Here is a 19,963-nt window from a genome sequence, read left to right as displayed (position 1 = left end):
CGCGGTGCCATGCCGCATAGCGGAACAGCGCGTTGAATCCTACGCCAGAACGGCCCCGGCAGCGCGAATGTCTCGGGCCGTCGAGGTCTGCTGCTTTGTCATAAAAGGGTGTTTCGATGGGCATGTCATGGGTGCGATCATACCAGCACTAATGCACCGGATCCCATCAGAACTCCGCAGTTAAGCGTGCTTGGGCGAGAGTAGTACTAGGATGGGTGACCCCCTGGGAAGTCCTCGTGTTGCACCCCTTTTATTTTTTGCCCGCTTTTTTATTTTTTGATAATATTTATTTTTAATTTTTCGGCTTTTGGCTTTTCCTCTTCGGATAATTTTTTTCCCTCGAAAATAAACTGAGTCCGGAGACTCGCGGTGCCATGCCGCATAGCGGAACAGCGCGTTGAATCCTACGCCAGAACGGCCCCGGCAGCGCGAATGTCTCGGGCCGTCGAGGTCTGCTGCTTTGTCATAAAAGGGTGTTTCGATGGGCATGTCATGGGTGCGATCATACCAGCACTAATGCACCGGATCCCATCAGAACTCCGCAGTTAAGCGTGCTTGGGCGAGAGTAGTACTAGGATGGGTGACCCCCTGGGAAGTCCTCGTGTTGCACCCTTTTTATTTTTTGCCCGCTTTTTTATTTTTTGATAATATTTATTTTTAATTTTTCGGCTTTTGGCTTTTCCTCTTCGAATAATTTTTTTCCCCCGAAAATAAACTGAGTCCGGAGACTCGCGGTGCCATGCCGCATAGCGGAACAGCCCGTTGAATCCTACGCCAGAACGGCCCCGGCAGCGCGAATGTCTCGGGCCGTCGAGGTCTGCTGCTTTGTCATAAAAGGGTGTTTCGATGGGCATGTCATGGGTGCGATCATACCAGCACTAATGCACCGGATCCCATCAGAACTCCGCAGTTAAGCGTGCTTGGGCGAGAGTAGTACTAGGATGGGTGACCCCCTGGGAAGTCCTCGTGTTGCACCCTTTTTATTTTTTGCCCGCTTTTTTATTTTTTGATAATATTTATTTTTAATTTTTCGGCTTTTGGCTTTTCCTCTTCGAATAATTTTTTTCCCCCGAAAATAAACTGAGTCCGGAGACTCGCGGTGCCATGCCGCATAGCGGAACAGCGCGTTGAATCCTACGCCAGAACGGCCCCGGCAGCGCGAATGTCTCGGGCCGTCGAGGTCTGCTGCTTTGTCATAAAAGGGTGTTTCGATGGGCATGTCATGGGTGCGATCATACCAGCACTAATGCACCGGATCCCATCAGAACTCCGCAGTTAAGCGTGCTTGGGCGAGAGTAGTACTAGGATGGGTGACCCCCTGGGAAGTCCTCGTGTTGCACCCCTTTTATTTTTTGCCCGCTTTTTTATTTTTTGATAATATTTATTTTTAATTTTTCGGCTTTTGGCTTTTCCTCTTCGGATAATTTTTTTCCCCCGAAAATAAACTGAGTCCGGAGACTCGCGGTGCCATGCCGCATAGCGGAACAGCGCGTTGAATCCTACGCCAGAACGGCCCCGGCAGCGCGAATGTCTCGGGCCGTCGAGGTCTGCTGCTTTGTCATAAAAGGGTGTTTCGATGGGCATGTCATGGGTGCGATCATACCAGCACTAATGCACCGGATCCCATCAGAACTCCGCAGTTAAGCGTGCTTGGGCGAGAGTGGTACTAGGATGGGTGACCCCCTGGGAAGTCCTCGTGTTGCACCCTTTTTATTTTTTGCCCGCTTTTTTATTTTTTGATAATATTTATTTTTAATTTTTCGGCTTTTGGCTTTTCCTCTTCGGATAATTTTTTTCCCCCGAAAATAAACTGAGTCCGGAGACTCGCGGTGCCATGCCGCATAGCGGAACAGCGCGTTGAATCCTACGCCAGAACGGCCCCGGCAGCGCGAATGTCTCGGGCCGTCGAGGTCTGCTGCTTTGTCATAAAAGGGTGTTTCGATGGGCATGTCATGGGTGCGATCATACCAACACTAATGCACCGGATCCCATCAGAACTCCGCAGTTAAGCGTGCTTGGGCGAGAGTAGTACTAGGATGGGTGACCCCCTGGGAAGTCCTCGTGTTGCACCCTTTTTATTTTTTGCCCGCTTTTTTATTTTTTGATAATATTTATTTTTAATTTTTCGGCTTTTGGCTTTTCCTCTTCGGATAATTTTTTTCTCCCGAAAATAAACTGAGTCCGGAGACTCGCGGTGCCATGCCGCATAGCGGAACAGCGCGTTGAATCCTACGCCAGAACGGCCCCGGCAGCGCGAATGTCTCGGGCCGTCGAGGTGTGCTGCTTTGTCATAAAAGGGTGTTTCGATGGGCATGTCATGGGTGCGATCATACCAGCACTAATGCACCGGATCCCATCAGAACTCCGCAGTTAAGCGTGCTTGGGCGAGAGTAGTACTATGATGGGTGACCCCCTGGGAAGTCCTCGTGTTGCACCCTTTTTAATTTTTGCCCGCTTTTTTATTTTTTGATAATATTTATTTTTAATTTTTCGGCTTTTGGCTTTTCCTCTTCGGATAATTTTTTTCCCTCGAAAATAAACTGAGTCCGGAGACTCGCGGTGCCATGCCGCATAGCGGAACAGCGCGTTGAATCCTACGCCAGAACGGCCCCGGCAGCGCGAATGTCTCGGGCCGTCGAGGGCTGCTGCTTTGTCATAAAAGGGTGTTTCGATGGGCATGTCATGGGTGCGATCATACCAGCACTAATGCACCGGATCCCATCAGAACTCCGCAGTTAAGCGTGCTTGGGCGAGAGTAGTACTAGGATGGGTGACCCCCTGGGAAGTCCTCGTGTTGCACCCTTTTTATTTTTTGCCCGCTTTTTTATTTTTTGATAATATTTATTTTTAATTTTTCGGCTTTTGGCTTTTCCTCTTCGGATAATTTTTTTCCCTCGAAAATAAACTGAGTCCGGAGACTCGCGGTGCCATGCCGCATAGCGGAACAGCGCGTTGAATCCTACGCCAGAACGGCCCCGGCAGCGCGAATGTCTCGGGCCGTCGAGGGCTGCTGCTTTGTCATAAAAGGGTGTTTCGATGGGCATGTCATGGGTGCGATCATACCAGCACTAATGCACCGGATCCCATCAGAACTCCGCAGTTAAGCGTGCTTGGGCGAGAGTAGTACTAGGATGGGTGACCCCCTGGGAAGTCCTCGTGTTGCACCCTTTTTATTTTTTGCCCGCTTTTTTATTTTTTGATAATATTTATTTTTAATTTTTCGGCTTTTGGCTTTTCCTCTTCGGATAATTTTTTTCCCCCGAAAATAAACTGAGTCCGGAGACTCGCGGTGCCATGCCGCATAGCGGAACAGCGCGTTGAATCCTACGCCAGAACGGCCCCGGCAGCGCGAATGTCTCGGGCCGTCGAGGTCTGCTGCTTTGTCATAAAAGGGTGTTTCGATGGGCATGTCATGGGTGCGATCATACCAGCACTAATGCACCGGATCCCATCAGAACTCCGCAGTTAAGCGTGCTTGGGCGAGAGTAGTACTAGGATGGGTGACCCCCTGGGAAGTCCTCGTGTTGCACCCTTTTTATTTTTTGCCCGCTTTTTTATTTTTTGATAATATTTATTTTTAATTTTTCGGCTTTTGGCTTTTCCTCTTCGGATAATTTTTTTCCCCCGAAAATAAACTGAGTCCGGAGACTCGCGGTGCCATGCCGCATAGCGGAACAGCGCGTTGAATCCTACGCCAGAACGGCCCCGGCAGCGCGAATGTCTCGGGCCGTCGAGGTCTGCTGCTTTGTCATAAAAGGGTGTTTCGATGGGCATGTCATGGGTGCGATCATACCAGCACTAATGCACCGGATCCCATCAGAACTCCGCAGTTAAGCGTGCTTGGGCGAGAGTAGTACTAGGATGGGTGACCCCCTGGGAAGTCCTCGTGTTGCACCCTTTTTATTTTTTGCCCGCTTTTTTATTTTTTGATAATATTTATTTTTAATTTTTCGGCTTTTGGCTTTTCCTCTTCGGATAATTTTTTTCCCCCGAAAATAATCTGAGTCCGGAGACTCGCGGTGCCATGCCGCATAGCGGAACAGCGCGTTGAATCCTACGCCAGAACGGCCCCGGCAGCGCGAATGTCTCGGGCCGTCGAGGTCTGCTGCTTTGTCATAAAAGGGTGTTTCGATGGGCATGTCATGGGTGCGATCATACCAGCACTAATGCACCGGATCCCATCAGAACTCCGCAGTTAAGCGTGCTTGGGCGAGAGTAGTACTAGGATGGGTGACCCCCTGGGAAGTCCTCGTGTTGCACCCTTTTTAATTTTTGCCCGCTTTTTTATTTTTTGATAATATTTATTTTTAATTTTTCGGCTTTTGGCTTTTCCTCTTCGGATAATTTTTTTCCCTCGAAAATAAACTGAGTCCGGAGACTCGCGGTGCCATGCCGCATAGCGGAATAGCGCGTTGAATCCTACGCCAGAACGGCCCCGGCAGCGGGAATGTCTCGGGCCGTCGAGGTCTGCTGCTTTGTCATAAAAGGGAGTTTCGAAGGGCATATCATGGGTGCGATCATACCAGCACTAATGCACCGGATCCCATCAGAACTCCGCAGTTAAGCGTGCTTGGGCGAGAGTAGTGCTAGGATGGGTGACCCCCTGGGAAGTCCTCGTGTTGCACCCCTTTTATTTTTTGCCCGCTTTTTTATTTTTTGATAACATTTATTTTTAATTTTTCGGCTTTTGGCTTTTCCTCTTCGGATAATTTTTTTCCCCCGAAAATAAACTGAGTCCGGAGACTCGCGGTGCCATGCCGCATAGCGGAACAGCGCGTTGAATCCTACGCCAGAACGGCCCCGGCAGCGCGAATGTCTCGGGCCGTCGAGGTCTGCTGCTTTGTCATAAAAGGGTGTTTCGATGGGCATGTCATGGGTGCGATCATACCAGCACTAATGCACCGGATCCCATCAGAACTCAGCAGTTAAGCGTGCTTGGGCGAGAGTAGTACTGGGATGGGTGACCCCCTGGGAAGTCCTCGTGTTGTACCCCTTTTATTTTTTGCCCGCTTTTTTATTTTTTGATAATATTTATTTTTAATTTTTTGGCTTTTGGCTTTTCCTCTTCGGATAATTTTTTTCCCCGAAAATAAACTGAGTCCGGAGACTGGCGGTGCCATGCCGCATAGCGGGACCAGCGCGTTGAATTCTACGCCAGAACGGCCCCGGCAGCGCGAATGTCTCGGGCCGTCGAGGTCTGCTGCTTTGCCATAAAAGGGAGTTTCGAAGTGCATGTCATGGGTGCGATCATACCAGCACTAATGCACCGGATCCGATCATAACTCCGCAGTTAAGCGTGCTTGGGCGAGAGAAGTACTAGGATGGGTGACCCCCTGGGAAGTCCTCGTGTTGCACCCTTTTTATTTTTTGCCCGCTTTTTTATTTTTTGATAATATTTATTTTTAATTTTTCGGCTTTTGGCTTTTCCTCTTCGGATAATTTTTTTCCCCCGAAAATAAACTGAGTCCGGAGACTCGCGGTGCCATGCCGCATAGCGGAACAGCGCGTTGAATCCTACGCCAGAACGGCCCCGGCAGCGCGAATGTCTCGGGCCGTCGAGGTGTGCTGCTTTGTCATAAAAGGGTGTTTCGATGGGCATGTCATGGGTGCGATCATACCAGCACTAATGCACCGGATCCCATCAGAACTCCGCAGTTAAGCGTGCTTGGGCGAGAGTAGTACTATGATGGGTGACCCCCTGGGAAGTCCTCGTGTTGCACCCTTTTTAATTTTTGCCCGCTTTTTTATTTTTTGATAATATTTATTTTTAATTTTTCGGCTTTTGGCTTTTCCTCTTCGGATAATTTTTTTCCCTCGAAAATAAACTGAGTCCGGAGACTCGCGGTGCCATGCCGCATAGCGGAACAGCGCGTTGAATCCTACGCCAGAACGGCCCCGGCAGCGCGAATGTCTCGGGCCGTCGAGGGCTGCTGCTTTGTCATAAAAGGGTGTTTCGATGGGCATGTCATGGGTGCGATCATACCAGCACTAATGCACCGGATCCCATCAGAACTCCGCAGTTAAGCGTGCTTGGGCGAGAGTAGTACTAGGATGGGTGACCCCCTGGGAAGTCCTCGTGTTGCACCCTTTTTATTTTTTGCCCGCTTTTTTATTTTTTGATAATATTTATTTTTAATTTTTCGGCTTTTGGCTTTTCCTCTTCGGATAATTTTTTTCCCTCGAAAATAAACTGAGTCCGGAGACTCGCGGTGCCATGCCGCATAGCGGAACAGCGCGTTGAATCCTACGCCAGAACGGCCCCGGCAGCGCGAATGTCTCGGGCCGTCGAGGGCTGCTGCTTTGTCATAAAAGGGTGTTTCGATGGGCATGTCATGGGTGCGATCATACCAGCACTAATGCACCGGATCCCATCAGAACTCCGCAGTTAAGCGTGCTTGGGCGAGAGTAGTACTAGGATGGGTGACCCCCTGGGAAGTCCTCGTGTTGCACCCTTTTTATTTTTTGCCCGCTTTTTTATTTTTTGATAATATTTATTTTTAATTTTTCGGCTTTTGGCTTTTCCTCTTCGGATAATTTTTTTCCCCCGAAAATAAACTGAGTCCGGAGACTCGCGGTGCCATGCCGCATAGCGGAACAGCGCGTTGAATCCTACGCCAGAACGGCCCCGGCAGCGCGAATGTCTCGGGCCGTCGAGGTCTGCTGCTTTGTCATAAAAGGGTGTTTCGATGGGCATGTCATGGGTGCGATCATACCAGCACTAATGCACCGGATCCCATCAGAACTCCGCAGTTAAGCGTGCTTGGGCGAGAGTAGTACTAGGATGGGTGACCCCCTGGGAAGTCCTCGTGTTGCACCCTTTTTATTTTTTGCCCGCTTTTTTATTTTTTGATAATATTTATTTTTAATTTTTCGGCTTTTGGCTTTTCCTCTTCGGATAATTTTTTTCCCCCGAAAATAAACTGAGTCCGGAGACTCGCGGTGCCATGCCGCATAGCGGAACAGCGCGTTGAATCCTACGCCAGAACGGCCCCGGCAGCGCGAATGTCTCGGGCCGTCGAGGTCTGCTGCTTTGTCATAAAAGGGTGTTTCGATGGGCATGTCATGGGTGCGATCATACCAGCACTAATGCACCGGATCCCATCAGAACTCCGCAGTTAAGCGTGCTTGGGCGAGAGTAGTACTAGGATGGGTGACCCCCTGGGAAGTCCTCGTGTTGCACCCTTTTTATTTTTTGCCCGCTTTTTTATTTTTTGATAATATTTATTTTTAATTTTTCGGCTTTTGGCTTTTCCTCTTCGGATAATTTTTTTCCCCCGAAAATAATCTGAGTCCGGAGACTCGCGGTGCCATGCCGCATAGCGGAACAGCGCGTTGAATCCTACGCCAGAACGGCCCCGGCAGCGCGAATGTCTCGGGCCGTCGAGGTCTGCTGCTTTGTCATAAAAGGGTGTTTCGATGGGCATGTCATGGGTGCGATCATACCAGCACTAATGCACCGGATCCCATCAGAACTCCGCAGTTAAGCGTGCTTGGGCGAGAGTAGTACTAGGATGGGTGACCCCCTGGGAAGTCCTCGTGTTGCACCCTTTTTAATTTTTGCCCGCTTTTTTATTTTTTGATAATATTTATTTTTAATTTTTCGGCTTTTGGCTTTTCCTCTTCGGATAATTTTTTTCCCTCGAAAATAAACTGAGTCCGGAGACTCGCGGTGCCATGCCGCATAGCGGAATAGCGCGTTGAATCCTACGCCAGAACGGCCCCGGCAGCGGGAATGTCTCGGGCCGTCGAGGTCTGCTGCTTTGTCATAAAAGGGAGTTTCGAAGGGCATATCATGGGTGCGATCATACCAGCACTAATGCACCGGATCCCATCAGAACTCCGCAGTTAAGCGTGCTTGGGCGAGAGTAGTGCTAGGATGGGTGACCCCCTGGGAAGTCCTCGTGTTGCACCCCTTTTATTTTTTGCCCGCTTTTTTATTTTTTGATAACATTTATTTTTAATTTTTCGGCTTTTGGCTTTTCCTCTTCGGATAATTTTTTTCCCCCGAAAATAAACTGAGTCCGGAGACTCGCGGTGCCATGCCGCATAGCGGAACAGCGCGTTGAATCCTACGCCAGAACGGCCCCGGCAGCGCGAATGTCTCGGGCCGTCGAGGTCTGCTGCTTTGTCATAAAAGGGTGTTTCGATGGGCATGTCATGGGTGCGATCATACCAGCACTAATGCACCGGATCCCATCAGAACTCAGCAGTTAAGCGTGCTTGGGCGAGAGTAGTACTGGGATGGGTGACCCCCTGGGAAGTCCTCGTGTTGTACCCCTTTTATTTTTTGCCCGCTTTTTTATTTTTTGATAATATTTATTTTTAATTTTTTGGCTTTTGGCTTTTCCTCTTCGGATAATTTTTTTCCCCGAAAATAAACTGAGTCCGGAGACTGGCGGTGCCATGCCGCATAGCGGGACCAGCGCGTTGAATTCTACGCCAGAACGGCCCCGGCAGCGCGAATGTCTCGGGCCGTCGAGGTCTGCTGCTTTGCCATAAAAGGGAGTTTCGAAGTGCATGTCATGGGTGCGATCATACCAGCACTAATGCACCGGATCCGATCATAACTCCGCAGTTAAGCGTGCTTGGGCGAGAGAAGTACTAGGATGGGTGACCCCCTGGGAAGTCCTCGTGTTGCACCCTTTTTATTTTTTGCCCGCTTTTTTATTTTTTGATAATATTTATTTTTAATTTTTTGGCTTTTGGCTTTTCCTCTTCGGATAATTTTTTCCCCCCGAAAATAAACTGAGTCCGGAGACTGGCGGTGCCATGCCGCATAGCGGAACAGCGCGTTGAATCATAGCCAGAACGGCCCCGGCAGTGCGAATGTCTCGGGCCGTCGAGGTCTGCTGCTTTGTCATAAAAGGGAGTTTCGAAGGGCATGTCACGGGTGCGATCATACCAGCACTAATGCACCGGATCCCATCAGAACTCCGCAGTTAAGCGTGCTTGGGCGAGAGTAGTACTATGATGGGTGACCCCCTGGGAAGTCCTCGTGTTGCACCCTTTTTATTTTTTGCCCGCTTTTTTATTTTTTGATAATATTTATTTTTAATTTTTCGGCTTTTGGCTTTTCCTCTTCGGATAATTTTTTTCCCTCGAAAATAAACTGAGTCCGGAGACTCGCGGTGCCATGCCGCATAGCGGAATAGCGCGTTGAATCCTACGCCAGAACGGCCCCGACAGCGCGAATGTCTCGGGCCGTCGAGGTCTGCTGCTTTGTCATAAAAGGGTGTTTCGAAGGGCATATCATGGGTGCGATCATACCAGCACTAATGCACCGGATCCCATCAGAACTCCGCAGTTAAGCGTGCTTGGGCGAGAGTAGTACTAGGATGGGTGACCCCCTGGGAAGTCCTCGTGTTGCACCCCTTTTATTTTTTGCCCGCTTTTTTATTTTTTGATAACATTTATTTTTAATTTTTCGGCTTTTGGCTTTTCCTCTTCGGATAATTTTTTTCCCCCGAAAATAAACTGAGTCCGGAGACTCGCGGTGCCATGCCGCATAGCGGAACAGCGCGTTGAATCCTACGCCAGAACGGCCCCGGCAGCGCGAATGTCTCGGGCCGTCGAGGTCTGCTGCTTTGTCATAAAAGGGTGTTTCGATGGGCATGTCATGGGTGCGATCATACCAGCACTAATGCACCGGATCCCATCAGAACTCAGCAGTTAAGCGTGCTTGGGCGAGAGTAGTACTGGGATGGGTGACCCCCTGGGAAGTCCTCGTGTTGTACCCCTTTTATTTTTTGCCCGCTTTTTTATTTTTTGATAATATTTATTTTTAATTTTTTGGCTTTTGGCTTTTCCTCTTCGGATAATTTTTTTTCCCCGAAAATAAACTAAGTCCGGAGACTGGCGGTGCCATGCCGCATAGCGGGACCAGCGCGTTGAATTCTACGCCAGAACGGCCCCGGCAGCGCGAATGTCTCGGGCCGTCGAGGTCTGCTGCTTTGCCATAAAAGGGAGTTTCGAAGTGCATGTCATGGGTGCGATCATACCAGCACTAATGCACCGGATCCGATCATAACTCCGCAGTTAAGCGTGCTTGGGCGAGAGAAGTACTAGGATGGGTGACCCCCTGGGAAGTCCTCGTGTTGCACCCTTTTTATTTTTTGCCCGCTTTTTTATTTTTTGATAATATTTATTTTTAATTTTTTGGCTTTTGGCTTTTCCTCTTCGAATAATTTTTTCCCCCCGAAAATAAACTGAGTCCGGAGACTGGCGGTGCCATGCCGCATAGCGGAACAGCGCGTTGAATCATAGCCAGAACGGCCCCGGCAGCGCGAATGTCTCGGGCCGTCGAGGTCTGCTGCTTTGTCATAAAAGGGAGTTTCGAAGGGCATGTCACGGGTGCGATCATACCAGCACTAATGCACCGGATCCCATCAGAACTCTGCAGTTAAGCGTGCTTGGGCGTGAGTAGTACTAGGATGGGTGACCCCCTGGGAAGTCCTCGTGTTGCACCCCTTTTATTTTTTGCCCGCTTTTTTATTTTTTGATAACATTTATTTTTTATTTTTCGGCTTTTGTCTTTTCCTCTTCGGATAATTTTTTTCCCCCGAAAATAAACTGAGTCCGGAGACTGGCGGTGCCATGCCGCATAGCGGAACAGCGTGTTGAATCCTACGCCAGAACGGCCCCGGCAGCGCGAATGTCTCGGGCCGTCGAGTTCTGCTGCTTTGTCATAAAAGGGAGTTTCGAAGGGCATGCCTTGGGTGCGATCATACCAGCACTAATGCACCGGATCCCATCAGAACTCCGCAGTTAAGCGTGCTTGGGCGAGAGTAGTACTAGGATGGGTGACCCCCTGGGAAGTCCTCGTGTTGCACCCTTTTTATTTTTTGCCCGCTTTTTTATTTTTTGATAATATTTATTTTTAATTTTTTGGCTTTTGGCTTTTCCTCTTCGGATAATTTTTTTCCCCCGACAATAAACTGAGTCCGGAGACTGGCGGTGCCATGCCGCATAGCGGGACCAGCGCGTTGAATCCTACGCCAGAACGGCCCCGGCAGCGCGAATGTCTCGGGCCGTCGAGGTCTGCTGCTTTGTCATAAAAGGGAGTTTCGAAGGGCATATCATGGGTGCGATCATACCAGCACTAATGCACCGGATCCCATCAGAACTCCGCAGTTAAGCGTGCTTGGGCGAGAGTAGTACTAGGATGGGTGACCCCCTGGGAAGTCCTCGTGTTGCACCCCTTTTATTTTTTGCCCGCTTTTTTATTTTTTGATAACATTTATTTTTAATTTTTCGGCTTTTGGCTTTTCCTCTTCGGATAATTTTTTTCCCCCGAAAATAAACTGAGTCCGGAGACTCGCGGTGCCATGCCGCATAGCGGAACAGCGCGTTGAATCCTACGCCAGAACGGCCCCGGCAGCGCGAATGTCTCGGGCCGTCGAGGTCTGCTGCTATGTCATAAAAGGGTGTTTCGATGGGCATGTCATGGGTGCGATCATACCAGCACTAATGCACCGGATCCCATCAGAACTCCGCAGTTAAGCGTGCTTGGGCGAGAGTAGTACTAGGATGGGTGACCCCCTGGGAAGTCCTCGTGTTGCGCCCCTTTTATTTTTTGCCCGCTTTTTTATTTTTTGATAATATTTATTTTTAATTTTTTGGCTTTTGGCTTTTCCTCTTCGGATAATTTTTTCCCCCCGAAAATAAACTGAGTCCGGAGACTGGCGGTGCCATGCCGCATAGCGGAACAGCGCGTTGAACCATACGCCAGAACGGCCCCGGCAGCGCGAATGTCTCGGGCCGTCGAGGTCTGCTGCTTTGTATTAAAAGGGAGTTTCGAAGGGCATGTCTTGGGTGCGATCATACCAGCACTAATGCACCGGATTCCATCAGAACTCCGCAGTTAAGCGTGCTTGGGCGAGAGTAGTACTAGGATGGGTGACCCCCTGGGAAGTCCTCGTGTTGCACCCTTTTTATTTTTTGCCCGCTTTTTTATTTTTTGATAATATTTATTTTTAATTTTTCGGCTTTTGGCTTTTCCTCTTCGGATAATTTTTTTCCTCCGACAATAAACTGAGTCCGGAGACTGGCGGTGCCATGCCGCATAGCGGAACAGCGCGTTGAATCCTACGCCAGAACGGCCCCGGCAGCGCGAATGTCTCGGGCCGTCGCGGTCTGCTGCTTTGTCATAAAAGGGAGTTTCGAAGGGCATGTCATGGCTGCGATCATACCAGCACTAATGCACCGGATCCCATCATAACTCCGCAGTTAAGCGTGCTTGGGCGAGAGAAGTACTAGGATGGGTGACCCCCTGGGAAGTCCTCGTGTTGCACCCTTTTTATTTTTTGCCCGCTTTTTTATTTTTTGATAATATTTATTTTTAATTTTTTGGCTTTTGGCTTTTCCTCTTCGGATAATTTTTTCCCCCCGAAAATAAACTGAGTCCGGAGACTAGCGGTGCCATGCCGCATAGCGGAACAGCGCGTTGAATCATAGCCAGAACGGCCCCGACAGCGCGAATGTCTCAGGCCGTCGAGGTCTGCTGCTTTGTCATAAAAGGGAGTTTCGAAGGGCATGTCACGGGTGCGATCATACCAGCACTAATGCACCGGATCCCATCAGAACTCTGCAGTTAAGCGTGCTTGGGCGTGAGTAGTACTAGGATGGGTGACCCCCTGGGAAGTCCTCGTGTTGCACCCCTTTTATTTTTTGCCCGCTTTTTTATTTTTTGATAACATTTATTTTTTATTTTTCGGCTTTTGTCTTTTCCTCTTCGGATAATTTTTTTCCCCCGAAAATAAACTGAGTCCGGAGACTGGCGGTGCCATGCCGCATAGCGGAACAGCGTGTTGAATCCTACGCCAGAACGGCCCCGGCAGCGCGAATGTCTCGGGCCGTCGAGTTCTGCTGCTTTGTCATAAAAGGGAGTTTCGAAGGGCATGCCTTGGGTGCGATCATACCAGCACTAATGCACCGGATCCCATCAGAACTCCGCAGTTAAGCGTGCTTGGGCGAGAGTAGTACTAGGATGGGTGACCCCCTGGGAAGTCCTCGTGTTGCACCCTTTTTATTTTTTGCCCGCTTTTTTATTTTTTGATAATATTTATTTTTAATTTTTTGGCTTTTGGCTTTTCCTCTTCGGATAATTTTTTTCCCCCGACAATAAACTGTGTCCGGAGACTGGCGGTGCCATGCCGCATAGCGGGACCAGCGCGTTGAATCCTACGCCAGAACGGCCCCGGCAGCGCGAATGTCTCGGGCCGTCGAGGTCTGCTGCTTTGGCATAAAAGGGAGTTTCGAAGGGCATATCATGGGTGCGATCATACCAGCACTAATGCACCGGATCCCATCAGAACTCCGCAGTTAAGCGTGCTTGGGCGAGAGTAGTACTAGGATGGGTGACCCCCTGGGAAGTCCTCGTGTTGCACCCCTTTTATTTTTTGCCCGCTTTTTTATTTTTTGATAACATTTATTTTTAATTTTTCGGCTTTTGGCTTTTCCTCTTCGGATAATTTTTTTCCCCCGAAAATAAACTGAGTCCGGAGACTCGCGGTGCCATGCCGCATAGCGGAACAGCGCGTTGAATCCTACGCCAGAACGGCCCCGGCAGCGCGAATGTCTCGGGCCGTCGAGGTCTGCTGCTATGTCATAAAAGGGTGTTTCGATGGGCATGTCATGGGTGCGATCATACCAGCACTAATGCACCGGATCCCATCAGAACTCCGCAGTTAAGCGTGCTTGGGCGAGAGTAGTACTAGGATGGGTGACCCCCTGGGAAGTCCTCGTGTTGCACCCCTTTTATTTTTTGCCCGCTTTTTTATTTTTTGATAATATTTATTTTTAATTTTTTGGCTTTTGGCTTTTCCTCTTCGGATAATTTTTTCCCCCCGAAAATAAACTGAGTCCGGAGACTGGCGGTGCCATGCCGCATAGCGGAACAGCGCGTTGAACCATACGCCAGAACGGCTCCGGCAGCGCGAATGTCTCGGTCCGTCGAGGTCCGCTGCTTTGTATTAAAAGGGAGTTTCGAAGGGCATGTCTTGGGTGCGATCATACCAGCACTAATGCACCGGATCCCATCAGAACTCCGCAGTTAAGCGTGCTTGGGCGAGAGTAGTACTAGGATGGGTGACCCCCTGGGAAGTCCTCGTGTTGCACCCTTTTTATTTTTTGCCCGCTTTTTTATTTTTTGATAATATTTATTTTTAATTTTTCGGCTTTTGGCTTTTCCTCTTCGGATAATTTTTTTCCTCCGACAATAAACTGAGTCCGGAGACTGGCGGTGCCATGCCGCATAGCGGAACAGCGCGTTGAATCCTACGCCAGAACGGCCCCGGCAGCGCGAATGTCTCGGGCCGTCGCGGTCTGCTGCTTTGTCATAAAAGGGAGTTTCGATGGGCATGTCATGGCTGCGATCATACCAGCACTAATGCACCGGATCCCATCATAACTCCGCAGTTAAGCGTGCTAGGGCGAGAGAAGTACTAGGATGGGTGACCCCCTGGGAAGTCCTCGTGTTGCACCCTTTTTATTTTTTGCCCGCTTTTTTATTTTTCGATAATATTTATTTTTAATTTTTTGGCTTTTGGCTTTTCCTCTTCGGATAATTTTTTCCCCCCGAAAATAAACTGAGTCCGGAGACTGGCGGTGCCATGCCGCATAGCGGAACAGCGCGTTGAATCATACGCCAGAACGGCCCCGGCAGCGCGAATGTCTCGGGCCGTCGAGGTCTGCTGCTTTGTCATAAAAGGGAGTTTCGAAGGGCATGTCATGGGTGCGATCATACCAGCACTAATGCACCGGATCCCATGAGAACTCTGCAGTTAAGCGTGCTTGGGCGAGAGTAGTACTAGGATGGGTGACCCCATGGGAAGTCCTCGTGTTGCACCCCTTTTATTTTTTGCCCGCTTTTTTATTTTTTGATAACATTTATTTTTTATTTTTCGGCTTTTGTCTTTTCCTCTTCGGATAATTTTTTTCCCCCGAAAATAAACTGAGTCCGGAGACTGGCGGTGCCATGCCGCATAGCGGAACAGCACGTTGAATCCTACGCCAGAACGGCCCCGGCAGCGCGAATGTCTCGGGCCGTCGAGGTCTGCTGCTTTGTCATAAAAGGGAGTTTCGAAGGGCATGTCTTGGGTGCGATCATACCAACACTAATGTACCGGATCCCATCAGAACTCCGCAGTTAAGCGTGCTTGGGCGAGAGTAGTACTAGGATGGGTGACCCCCTGGGAAGTCCTCGTGTTGCACCCTTTTTATTTTTTGCCCGCTTTTTTATTTTTTGATAATATTTATTTTTAATTTTTTGGCTTTTGGCTTTTCCTCTTCGGATAATTTTTTTCCCCCGACAATAAACTGAGTCCGGAGACTGGCGGTGCCATGCCGCATAGCGGGACCAGCGCGTTGAATCGTACGCCAGAACGGCCCCGGCAGCGCGAATGTCTCGGGCCGTCGAGGTCTGCTGCTTTGTCATAAAAGGGAGTTTCGAAGGGCATATCATGGGTGCGATCATACCAACACTAATGCACCGGATCCCATCAGAACTTCGCAGTTAAGCGTGCTTGGGCGAGAGTAGTACTAGGATGGGTGACCCCCTGGGAAGTCCTCGTGTTGCACCCCTTTTATTTTTTGCCCGCTTTTTTATTTTTTGATAACATTTATTTTAAATTTTTCGGCTTTTGGCTTTTCCTCTTCGGATAATTTTTTTCCTCCGAAAATAAACTGAGTCCGGAGACTCGCGGTGCCATGCCGCATAGCGGAACAGCGCGTTGAATCCTACGCCAGAACGGCCCCGGCAGCGCGAATGTCTCGGGCCGTCGCGGTCTGCTGCTTTGTCATAAAAGGGAGTTTCGAAGGGCATGTCATGGCTGCGATCATACCAGCACTAATGCACCGGATCCCATCATAACTCCGCAGTTAAGCGTGCTTGGGCGAGAGAAGTACTAGGATGGGTGACCCCCTGGGAAGTCCTCGTGTTGCACCCTTTTTATTTTTTGCCCGCTTTTTTATTTTTTGATAATATTTATTTTTAATTTTTTGGCTTTTGGCTTTTCCTCTTCGGATAATTTTTTCCCCCCGAAAATAAACTGAGTCCGGAGACTGGCGGTGCCATGCCGCATAGCGGAACAGCGCGTTGAATCATACGCCAGAACGGCCCCGGCAGCGCGAATGTCTCGGGCCGTCGAGGTCTGCTGCTTTGTCATAAAAGGGAGTTTCGAAGGGCATGTCATGGGTGCGATCATACCAGCACTAATGCACCGGATCCCATGAGAACTCTGCAGTTAAGCGTGCTTGGGCGAGAGTAGTACTAGGATGGGTGACCCCATGGGAAGTCCTCGTGTTGCACCCCTTTTATTTTTTGCCCGCTTTTTTATTTTTTGATAACATTTATTTTTTATTTTTCGGCTTTTGTCTTTTCCTCTTCGGATAATTTTTTTCCCCCGAAAATAAACTGAGTCCGGAGACTGGCGGTGCCATGCCGCATAGCGGAACAGCACGTTGAATCCTACGCCAGAACGGCCCCGGCAGCGCGAATGTCTCGGGCCGTCGAGGTCTGCTGCTTTGTCATAAAAGGGAGTTTCGAAGGGCATGTCTTGGGTGCGATCATACCAACACTAATGCACCGGATCCCATCAGAACTCCGCAGTTAAGCGTGCTTGGGCGAGAGTAGTACTAGGATGGGTGACCCCCTGGGAAGTCCTCGTGTTGCACCCTTTTTATTTTTTGCCCGCTTTTTTATTTTTTGATAATATTTATTTTTAATTTTTTGGCTTTTGGCTTTTCCTCTTCGGATAATTTTTTTCCCCCGACAATAAACTGAGTCCGGAGACTGGCGGTGCCATGCCGCATAGCGGGACCAGCGCGTTGAATCGTACGCCAGAACGGCCCCGGCAGCGCGAATGTCTCGGGCCGTCGAGGTCTGCTGCTTTGTCATAAAAGGGAGTTTCGAAGGGCATATCATGGGTGCGATCATACCAACACTAATGCACCGGATCCCATCAGAACTTCGCAGTTAAGCGTGCTTGGGCGAGAGTAGTACTAGGATGGGTGACCCCCTGGGAAGTCCTCGTGTTGCACCCCTTTTATTTTTTGCCCGCTTTTTTATTTTTTGATAACATTTATTTTAAATTTTTCGGCTTTTGGCTTTTCCTCTTCGGATAATTTTTTTCCTCCGAAAATAAACTGAGTCCGGAGACTCGCGGTGCCATGCCGCATAGCGGAACAGCGCGTTGAATCCTACGCCAGAACGGCCCCGGCAGCGCGAATGTCTCGGGCCGTCGCGGTCTGCTGCTTTGTCATAAAAGGGAGTTTCGAAGGGCATGTCATGGCTGCGATCATACCAGCACTAATGCACCGGATCCCATCATAACTCCGCAGTTAAGCGTGCTTGGGCGAGAGAAGTACTAGGATGGGTGACCCCCTGGGAAGTCCTCGTGTTGCACCCTTTTTATTTTTTGCCCGCTTTTTTATTTTTTGATAATATTTATTTTTAATTTTTTGGCTTTTGGCTTTTCCTCTTCGGATAATTTTTTCCCCCCGAAAATAAAATGAGTCCGGAGACTGGCGGTGCCATGCCGCATAGCGGAACAGCGCGTTGAATCATACGCCAGAACGTCCCCGGCAGCGCGAATGTCTCGGGCCGTCGAGGTCTGCTGCTTTGTCATAAAAGGGAGTTTCGAAGGGCATGTCATGGGTGCGATCATACCAGCACTAATGCACCGGATCCCATGAGAACTCTGCAGTTAAGCGTGCTTGGGCGAGAGTAGTACTAGGATGGGTGACCCCATGGGAAGTCCTCGTGTTGCACCCCTTTTATTTTTTGCCCGCTTTTTTATTTTTTGATAACATTTATTTTTAATTTTTCGGCTTTTGGCTTTTCCTCTTCGGATAATTTTTTTCCCCCGAAAATAAACTGAGTCCGGAGACTGGCGGTGCCATGCCGCATAGCGGAACAGCGCGTTGAATCCTACGCCAGAACGGCCCCGGCAGCGCGAATGTCTCGGGCTGTCGAGGTCTGCTGATTTGTCATAAAAGGGAGTTTCGAAGGGCATGTCTTGGGTGCGATCATACCAGCACTAATGCACCGGATCCCATCAGAACTCCGCAGTTAAGCGTGCTTGGGCGAGAGTAGTACTAGGATGGGTGACCCCCTGGAAAGTCTTCGTGTTGCACCCTTTTTATTTTTTGCCCGCTTTTTTATTTTTTGATAATATTTATTTTTAATTTTTTGGCTTTTGGCTTTTCCTCTTCGGATAATTTTTTTTCCCCGACAATAAACTGAGTCCGGAGACTGGCGGTGCCATGCCGCATAGCGGGACCAGCGCGTTGAATCCTACGCCAGAACGGCCCCGGCAGCGCGAATGTCTCGGGCCGTCGAGGTCTGCTGCTTTGTCATAAAAGGGAGTTTCGAAGGGCATATCATGGGTGCGATCATACCAGCACTAATGCACCGGATCCCATCAGAACTTCGCAGTTAAGCGTGCTTGGGCGAGAGTAGTACTAGGATGGGTGACCCCCTGGGAAGTCCTCGTGTTGCACCCCTTTTATTTTTTGCCCGCTTTTTTATTTTTTGATAACATTTATTTTTAATTTTTCGGCTTTTGGCTTTTCCTCTTCGGATAATTTTTTTCCTCCGAAAATAAACTGAGTCCGGAGACTCGCGGTGCGATGCCGCATAGCGGAACAGCGCGTTGAATCCTACGCCAGAACGGCCCCGGCAGCGCGAATGTCTCGGGCCGTCGAGGTCTACTGCTTTGTCATAAAAGGGTGATTCGATGGGCATGTCATGGGTGCGATCATACCAGCACTAATGCACCGGATCCCATCGGAACTCCGCAGTTAAGCGTGCTTGGGCGAGAGTAGTACTAGGATGGGTGACCCCCTGGGAAGTCCTCGTGTTGCACCCCTTTTATTTTTTGCCCGCTTTTTTATTTTTTGATAATATTTATTTTTAATTTTTTGGCTTTTGGCTTTTCCTCTTCGGATAATTTTTTCCCCCCGAAAATAAACTGAGTCCGGAGACTGGCGGTGCCATGCCGCATAGCGGAACAGCGCGTTGAATCATACGCCAGAACGGCCCCGGCAGCGCGAATGTCTCGGGCCGTCGAGGTCTGCTGCTTTGTATTAAAAGGGAGTTTCGAAGGGCATGTCTTAGGTGCGATCATACCAGCACTAATGCACCGGATCCCATCAGAACTCCGCAGTTAAGCGTGCTTGGGCGAGAGTAGTACTAGGATGGGTGACCCCCTGGGAAGTCCTCGTGTTGCACCCTTTTTATTTTTTGCCCGCTTTTTTATTTTTTGATAATATTTATTTTTAATTTTTCGGCTTTTGGCTTTTCCTCTTCGGATAATTTTTTTCCTCCGACAATAAACTGAGTCCGGAGACTGGCGGTGCCATGCCGCATAGCGGAACAGCGCGTTGAATCCTACGCCAGAACGGCCCCGGCAGCGCGAATGTCTCGGGCCGTCGCGGTCTGCTGCTTTGTCATAAAAGGGAGTTTCGAAGGGCATGTCATGGCTGCGATCATACCAGCACTAATGCACCGGATCCCATCATAACTCCGCAGTTAAGCGTGCTTGGGCGAGAGAAGTACTAGGATGGGTGACCCCCTGGGAAGTCCTCGTGTTGCACCCTTTTTATTTTTTGCCCGCTTTTTTATTTTTTGATAATATTTATTTTTAATTTTTTGGCTTTTGGCTTTTCCTCTTCGGATAATTTTTTCCCCCCGAAAATAAACTGAGTCCGGAGACTGGCGGTGCCATGCCGCATAGCGGAACAGCGCGTTGAATCATACGCCAGAACGGCCCCGGCAGCGCGAATGTCTCGGGCCGTCGAGGTCTGCTGCTTTGTCATAAAAGGGAGTTTCGAAGGGCATGTCATGGGTGCGATCATACCAGCACTAATGCACCGGATCCCATGAGAACTCTGCAGTTAAGCGTGCTTGGGCGAGAGTAGTACTAGGATGGGTGACCCCATGGGAAGTCCTCGTGTTGCACCCCTT

General features: G+C 49.5%; 52 non-coding genes and 3 pseudogenes across 52 annotated transcripts; all 55 read left to right on the top strand.

Moving 5' to 3' along the window:
• Nucleotides 1-129: 129 nt before the first annotated feature.
• On the top strand, nt 130-248 carry LOC149759329 (5S ribosomal RNA). The gene has a single exon (XR_016409155.1). It is a non-coding gene; the product is annotated as a 5S ribosomal RNA (ribosomal RNA).
• A 246-nt stretch (nt 249-494) lies between these two features.
• On the top strand, nt 495-613 carry LOC149759328 (5S ribosomal RNA). The gene has a single exon (XR_016411951.1). It is a non-coding gene; the product is annotated as a 5S ribosomal RNA (ribosomal RNA).
• A 246-nt stretch (nt 614-859) lies between these two features.
• Nucleotides 860-978, top strand: LOC149759327 (5S ribosomal RNA). Its single transcript, XR_016411949.1, has one exon. It is a non-coding gene; the product is annotated as a 5S ribosomal RNA (ribosomal RNA).
• Nucleotides 979-1,224: 246 nt separating this feature from the next.
• LOC149759326 (5S ribosomal RNA) lies at nt 1,225-1,343 on the top strand. The gene has a single exon (XR_016409154.1). It is a non-coding gene; the product is annotated as a 5S ribosomal RNA (ribosomal RNA).
• Nucleotides 1,344-1,589: 246 nt separating this feature from the next.
• On the top strand, nt 1,590-1,708 carry LOC149759325 (5S ribosomal RNA). Its single transcript, XR_016401904.1, has one exon. It is a non-coding gene; the product is annotated as a 5S ribosomal RNA (ribosomal RNA).
• A 246-nt stretch (nt 1,709-1,954) lies between these two features.
• On the top strand, nt 1,955-2,073 carry LOC149759324 (5S ribosomal RNA). Its single transcript, XR_016403026.1, has one exon. It is a non-coding gene; the product is annotated as a 5S ribosomal RNA (ribosomal RNA).
• A 246-nt stretch (nt 2,074-2,319) lies between these two features.
• LOC149759323 (5S ribosomal RNA) lies at nt 2,320-2,438 on the top strand. Its single transcript, XR_016412727.1, has one exon. It is a non-coding gene; the product is annotated as a 5S ribosomal RNA (ribosomal RNA).
• A 246-nt stretch (nt 2,439-2,684) lies between these two features.
• On the top strand, nt 2,685-2,803 carry LOC149759322 (5S ribosomal RNA). The gene has a single exon (XR_016411948.1). It is a non-coding gene; the product is annotated as a 5S ribosomal RNA (ribosomal RNA).
• Nucleotides 2,804-3,049: 246 nt separating this feature from the next.
• LOC149759321 (5S ribosomal RNA) lies at nt 3,050-3,168 on the top strand. The gene has a single exon (XR_016411947.1). It is a non-coding gene; the product is annotated as a 5S ribosomal RNA (ribosomal RNA).
• Nucleotides 3,169-3,414: 246 nt separating this feature from the next.
• Nucleotides 3,415-3,533, top strand: LOC149759320 (5S ribosomal RNA). Its single transcript, XR_016411946.1, has one exon. It is a non-coding gene; the product is annotated as a 5S ribosomal RNA (ribosomal RNA).
• A 246-nt stretch (nt 3,534-3,779) lies between these two features.
• LOC149759319 (5S ribosomal RNA) lies at nt 3,780-3,898 on the top strand. Its single transcript, XR_016411945.1, has one exon. It is a non-coding gene; the product is annotated as a 5S ribosomal RNA (ribosomal RNA).
• A 246-nt stretch (nt 3,899-4,144) lies between these two features.
• LOC149759318 (5S ribosomal RNA) lies at nt 4,145-4,263 on the top strand. Its single transcript, XR_016411944.1, has one exon. It is a non-coding gene; the product is annotated as a 5S ribosomal RNA (ribosomal RNA).
• Nucleotides 4,264-4,509: 246 nt separating this feature from the next.
• LOC149759317 (5S ribosomal RNA) lies at nt 4,510-4,628 on the top strand. The gene has a single exon (XR_016403378.1). It is a non-coding gene; the product is annotated as a 5S ribosomal RNA (ribosomal RNA).
• Nucleotides 4,629-4,874: 246 nt separating this feature from the next.
• Nucleotides 4,875-4,993, top strand: LOC149759316 (5S ribosomal RNA). Its single transcript, XR_016405647.1, has one exon. It is a non-coding gene; the product is annotated as a 5S ribosomal RNA (ribosomal RNA).
• Nucleotides 4,994-5,239: 246 nt separating this feature from the next.
• LOC149759315 (5S ribosomal RNA) lies at nt 5,240-5,358 on the top strand (annotated as a pseudogene).
• Nucleotides 5,359-5,604: 246 nt separating this feature from the next.
• Nucleotides 5,605-5,723, top strand: LOC149759314 (5S ribosomal RNA). Its single transcript, XR_016412726.1, has one exon. It is a non-coding gene; the product is annotated as a 5S ribosomal RNA (ribosomal RNA).
• Nucleotides 5,724-5,969: 246 nt separating this feature from the next.
• LOC149759313 (5S ribosomal RNA) lies at nt 5,970-6,088 on the top strand. Its single transcript, XR_016411943.1, has one exon. It is a non-coding gene; the product is annotated as a 5S ribosomal RNA (ribosomal RNA).
• Nucleotides 6,089-6,334: 246 nt separating this feature from the next.
• LOC149759312 (5S ribosomal RNA) lies at nt 6,335-6,453 on the top strand. The gene has a single exon (XR_016411942.1). It is a non-coding gene; the product is annotated as a 5S ribosomal RNA (ribosomal RNA).
• A 246-nt stretch (nt 6,454-6,699) lies between these two features.
• Nucleotides 6,700-6,818, top strand: LOC149759311 (5S ribosomal RNA). Its single transcript, XR_016411941.1, has one exon. It is a non-coding gene; the product is annotated as a 5S ribosomal RNA (ribosomal RNA).
• Nucleotides 6,819-7,064: 246 nt separating this feature from the next.
• On the top strand, nt 7,065-7,183 carry LOC149759310 (5S ribosomal RNA). Its single transcript, XR_016411940.1, has one exon. It is a non-coding gene; the product is annotated as a 5S ribosomal RNA (ribosomal RNA).
• Nucleotides 7,184-7,429: 246 nt separating this feature from the next.
• On the top strand, nt 7,430-7,548 carry LOC149759309 (5S ribosomal RNA). The gene has a single exon (XR_016411938.1). It is a non-coding gene; the product is annotated as a 5S ribosomal RNA (ribosomal RNA).
• Nucleotides 7,549-7,794: 246 nt separating this feature from the next.
• LOC149759308 (5S ribosomal RNA) lies at nt 7,795-7,913 on the top strand. Its single transcript, XR_016403377.1, has one exon. It is a non-coding gene; the product is annotated as a 5S ribosomal RNA (ribosomal RNA).
• A 246-nt stretch (nt 7,914-8,159) lies between these two features.
• Nucleotides 8,160-8,278, top strand: LOC149759307 (5S ribosomal RNA). The gene has a single exon (XR_016405646.1). It is a non-coding gene; the product is annotated as a 5S ribosomal RNA (ribosomal RNA).
• Nucleotides 8,279-8,524: 246 nt separating this feature from the next.
• Nucleotides 8,525-8,643, top strand: LOC149759306 (5S ribosomal RNA; annotated as a pseudogene).
• A 245-nt stretch (nt 8,644-8,888) lies between these two features.
• Nucleotides 8,889-9,007, top strand: LOC149759305 (5S ribosomal RNA). The gene has a single exon (XR_016412725.1). It is a non-coding gene; the product is annotated as a 5S ribosomal RNA (ribosomal RNA).
• Nucleotides 9,008-9,253: 246 nt separating this feature from the next.
• Nucleotides 9,254-9,372, top strand: LOC149759304 (5S ribosomal RNA). The gene has a single exon (XR_016409152.1). It is a non-coding gene; the product is annotated as a 5S ribosomal RNA (ribosomal RNA).
• Nucleotides 9,373-9,618: 246 nt separating this feature from the next.
• LOC149759303 (5S ribosomal RNA) lies at nt 9,619-9,737 on the top strand. The gene has a single exon (XR_016405645.1). It is a non-coding gene; the product is annotated as a 5S ribosomal RNA (ribosomal RNA).
• A 247-nt stretch (nt 9,738-9,984) lies between these two features.
• On the top strand, nt 9,985-10,103 carry LOC149759302 (5S ribosomal RNA; annotated as a pseudogene).
• A 245-nt stretch (nt 10,104-10,348) lies between these two features.
• On the top strand, nt 10,349-10,467 carry LOC149759301 (5S ribosomal RNA). Its single transcript, XR_016401565.1, has one exon. It is a non-coding gene; the product is annotated as a 5S ribosomal RNA (ribosomal RNA).
• A 246-nt stretch (nt 10,468-10,713) lies between these two features.
• On the top strand, nt 10,714-10,832 carry LOC149759300 (5S ribosomal RNA). Its single transcript, XR_016411937.1, has one exon. It is a non-coding gene; the product is annotated as a 5S ribosomal RNA (ribosomal RNA).
• Nucleotides 10,833-11,079: 247 nt separating this feature from the next.
• LOC149759299 (5S ribosomal RNA) lies at nt 11,080-11,198 on the top strand. The gene has a single exon (XR_016409151.1). It is a non-coding gene; the product is annotated as a 5S ribosomal RNA (ribosomal RNA).
• Nucleotides 11,199-11,444: 246 nt separating this feature from the next.
• On the top strand, nt 11,445-11,563 carry LOC149759298 (5S ribosomal RNA). The gene has a single exon (XR_016400927.1). It is a non-coding gene; the product is annotated as a 5S ribosomal RNA (ribosomal RNA).
• A 246-nt stretch (nt 11,564-11,809) lies between these two features.
• LOC149759297 (5S ribosomal RNA) lies at nt 11,810-11,928 on the top strand. Its single transcript, XR_016402225.1, has one exon. It is a non-coding gene; the product is annotated as a 5S ribosomal RNA (ribosomal RNA).
• A 246-nt stretch (nt 11,929-12,174) lies between these two features.
• LOC149759296 (5S ribosomal RNA) lies at nt 12,175-12,293 on the top strand. The gene has a single exon (XR_016408742.1). It is a non-coding gene; the product is annotated as a 5S ribosomal RNA (ribosomal RNA).
• Nucleotides 12,294-12,538: 245 nt separating this feature from the next.
• Nucleotides 12,539-12,657, top strand: LOC149759295 (5S ribosomal RNA). Its single transcript, XR_016401564.1, has one exon. It is a non-coding gene; the product is annotated as a 5S ribosomal RNA (ribosomal RNA).
• Nucleotides 12,658-12,903: 246 nt separating this feature from the next.
• LOC149759294 (5S ribosomal RNA) lies at nt 12,904-13,022 on the top strand. The gene has a single exon (XR_016411936.1). It is a non-coding gene; the product is annotated as a 5S ribosomal RNA (ribosomal RNA).
• Nucleotides 13,023-13,269: 247 nt separating this feature from the next.
• Nucleotides 13,270-13,388, top strand: LOC149759293 (5S ribosomal RNA). Its single transcript, XR_016409150.1, has one exon. It is a non-coding gene; the product is annotated as a 5S ribosomal RNA (ribosomal RNA).
• Nucleotides 13,389-13,634: 246 nt separating this feature from the next.
• Nucleotides 13,635-13,753, top strand: LOC149759292 (5S ribosomal RNA). The gene has a single exon (XR_016409149.1). It is a non-coding gene; the product is annotated as a 5S ribosomal RNA (ribosomal RNA).
• A 246-nt stretch (nt 13,754-13,999) lies between these two features.
• LOC149759291 (5S ribosomal RNA) lies at nt 14,000-14,118 on the top strand. The gene has a single exon (XR_016411935.1). It is a non-coding gene; the product is annotated as a 5S ribosomal RNA (ribosomal RNA).
• Nucleotides 14,119-14,364: 246 nt separating this feature from the next.
• LOC149759290 (5S ribosomal RNA) lies at nt 14,365-14,483 on the top strand. The gene has a single exon (XR_016408441.1). It is a non-coding gene; the product is annotated as a 5S ribosomal RNA (ribosomal RNA).
• A 246-nt stretch (nt 14,484-14,729) lies between these two features.
• Nucleotides 14,730-14,848, top strand: LOC149759289 (5S ribosomal RNA). Its single transcript, XR_016404358.1, has one exon. It is a non-coding gene; the product is annotated as a 5S ribosomal RNA (ribosomal RNA).
• Nucleotides 14,849-15,094: 246 nt separating this feature from the next.
• On the top strand, nt 15,095-15,213 carry LOC149759288 (5S ribosomal RNA). Its single transcript, XR_016405028.1, has one exon. It is a non-coding gene; the product is annotated as a 5S ribosomal RNA (ribosomal RNA).
• Nucleotides 15,214-15,460: 247 nt separating this feature from the next.
• On the top strand, nt 15,461-15,579 carry LOC149759287 (5S ribosomal RNA). Its single transcript, XR_016405548.1, has one exon. It is a non-coding gene; the product is annotated as a 5S ribosomal RNA (ribosomal RNA).
• Nucleotides 15,580-15,825: 246 nt separating this feature from the next.
• On the top strand, nt 15,826-15,944 carry LOC149759286 (5S ribosomal RNA). Its single transcript, XR_016408741.1, has one exon. It is a non-coding gene; the product is annotated as a 5S ribosomal RNA (ribosomal RNA).
• Nucleotides 15,945-16,190: 246 nt separating this feature from the next.
• LOC149759285 (5S ribosomal RNA) lies at nt 16,191-16,309 on the top strand. The gene has a single exon (XR_016404357.1). It is a non-coding gene; the product is annotated as a 5S ribosomal RNA (ribosomal RNA).
• A 246-nt stretch (nt 16,310-16,555) lies between these two features.
• On the top strand, nt 16,556-16,674 carry LOC149759284 (5S ribosomal RNA). Its single transcript, XR_016403025.1, has one exon. It is a non-coding gene; the product is annotated as a 5S ribosomal RNA (ribosomal RNA).
• A 247-nt stretch (nt 16,675-16,921) lies between these two features.
• On the top strand, nt 16,922-17,040 carry LOC149759283 (5S ribosomal RNA). Its single transcript, XR_016405546.1, has one exon. It is a non-coding gene; the product is annotated as a 5S ribosomal RNA (ribosomal RNA).
• Nucleotides 17,041-17,286: 246 nt separating this feature from the next.
• LOC149759282 (5S ribosomal RNA) lies at nt 17,287-17,405 on the top strand. Its single transcript, XR_016408740.1, has one exon. It is a non-coding gene; the product is annotated as a 5S ribosomal RNA (ribosomal RNA).
• Nucleotides 17,406-17,651: 246 nt separating this feature from the next.
• LOC149759281 (5S ribosomal RNA) lies at nt 17,652-17,770 on the top strand. Its single transcript, XR_016404356.1, has one exon. It is a non-coding gene; the product is annotated as a 5S ribosomal RNA (ribosomal RNA).
• A 246-nt stretch (nt 17,771-18,016) lies between these two features.
• LOC149759280 (5S ribosomal RNA) lies at nt 18,017-18,135 on the top strand. The gene has a single exon (XR_016405169.1). It is a non-coding gene; the product is annotated as a 5S ribosomal RNA (ribosomal RNA).
• Nucleotides 18,136-18,382: 247 nt separating this feature from the next.
• Nucleotides 18,383-18,501, top strand: LOC149759279 (5S ribosomal RNA). Its single transcript, XR_016402268.1, has one exon. It is a non-coding gene; the product is annotated as a 5S ribosomal RNA (ribosomal RNA).
• A 246-nt stretch (nt 18,502-18,747) lies between these two features.
• On the top strand, nt 18,748-18,866 carry LOC149759278 (5S ribosomal RNA). The gene has a single exon (XR_016400812.1). It is a non-coding gene; the product is annotated as a 5S ribosomal RNA (ribosomal RNA).
• Nucleotides 18,867-19,112: 246 nt separating this feature from the next.
• Nucleotides 19,113-19,231, top strand: LOC149759277 (5S ribosomal RNA). Its single transcript, XR_016402207.1, has one exon. It is a non-coding gene; the product is annotated as a 5S ribosomal RNA (ribosomal RNA).
• Nucleotides 19,232-19,477: 246 nt separating this feature from the next.
• On the top strand, nt 19,478-19,596 carry LOC149759276 (5S ribosomal RNA). Its single transcript, XR_016408739.1, has one exon. It is a non-coding gene; the product is annotated as a 5S ribosomal RNA (ribosomal RNA).
• A 246-nt stretch (nt 19,597-19,842) lies between these two features.
• Nucleotides 19,843-19,961, top strand: LOC149759275 (5S ribosomal RNA). The gene has a single exon (XR_016404355.1). It is a non-coding gene; the product is annotated as a 5S ribosomal RNA (ribosomal RNA).
• The last annotated feature ends 2 nt before the right edge of the window (nt 19,962-19,963 follow it).

This window comes from Phoenix dactylifera, chromosome 4 (genome assembly GCF_051530095.1).
Source record: "Phoenix dactylifera cultivar Ajwa chromosome 4, Ajwa_hap1_PhDact_Kaust_v1.1, whole genome shotgun sequence".
NCBI lineage: Eukaryota > Viridiplantae > Streptophyta > Magnoliopsida > Arecales > Arecaceae > Phoenix > Phoenix dactylifera.
The sequence above is the reverse complement of the archived record's forward strand: the minus strand, read 5'-3'. Positions and strand labels throughout refer to the sequence as shown.